Genomic DNA, 925 nt, shown 5'->3' on the forward strand with positions numbered 1-925 from the left:
TTCTGAAAGCCCCCTCTGGAATAAAGGGGGAGAAGTAAGTGGGGTCTCAGAAAATCCAGGTATGGGTTCTCCGACAAAGGACTCTGTGTTGTAGGGGGGAAACTAAAGCACCAGCCTCTCTCTCTGATGACTGGGAGGGATTTTAAAGCGAGCGGAAATTACCCCCCGTCACCCACTTATAGGACCCCAATAAGCGAGGACACGTAGTGGTGCCATTTCGGGGGGTTGTACTGTATGCGTTCACTGGGTTGGGCCATTAGCGTCAAGGGGGGACCCCAGCCCCCTTCGCAAACCCAGCCCCCTTCTTAAAAATAGAACACTTAATATRGGCGCGGCTGAGTGCATTGATGTTAATGGTCTTGACACACACAAAATATCTTTCTCTTTATTTATTTATTTCTCTATCTATCCTTTCCCCGATTGTTGCAAATGAACAGGGGGCCACACACCACAGTGGCTCCACTGTGACGGGGCCAACAGACAGGCCACGTCATCAGTCTCTCTATCTCTTTCTCCCTCCGTCTCTCTTTCACCATTGGTCGGCGACTCTGGAAAGCCCTCTCGGTCCCATTCATACACAGAGAGAGAGAAGGAGAGAGAGAGAACAGGGGTCAGTGGAAGAGTGGCATAGAGTGGCATCAGCAGTTTGGACTTGGGTCCCAAAATGTCTGAAGGGAATATTCAATGCTGTTGTATTGGCTTTCAACGACTCACGTGAAATGCATTGGAAAAGCCCCCGGTCGTGTTCTTTACATACCGAACAGAAGAAAACGTATTGAAACAACGAGGACCTACCTGGACTTGTCCAATTAGAAACACTTCAACACTTTTCAGCTGAAAAAGTTACAATGAATATCATCATTGACTATATCACCACCATCTTTGTTTTTGGTTTATGTTGCAATCCATCCACCCTTCCCATTAT

This window comes from Salvelinus sp. IW2-2015, linkage group LG21 (genome assembly GCF_002910315.2).
Source record: "Salvelinus sp. IW2-2015 linkage group LG21, ASM291031v2, whole genome shotgun sequence".
NCBI lineage: Eukaryota > Metazoa > Chordata > Actinopteri > Salmoniformes > Salmonidae > Salvelinus > Salvelinus sp. IW2-2015.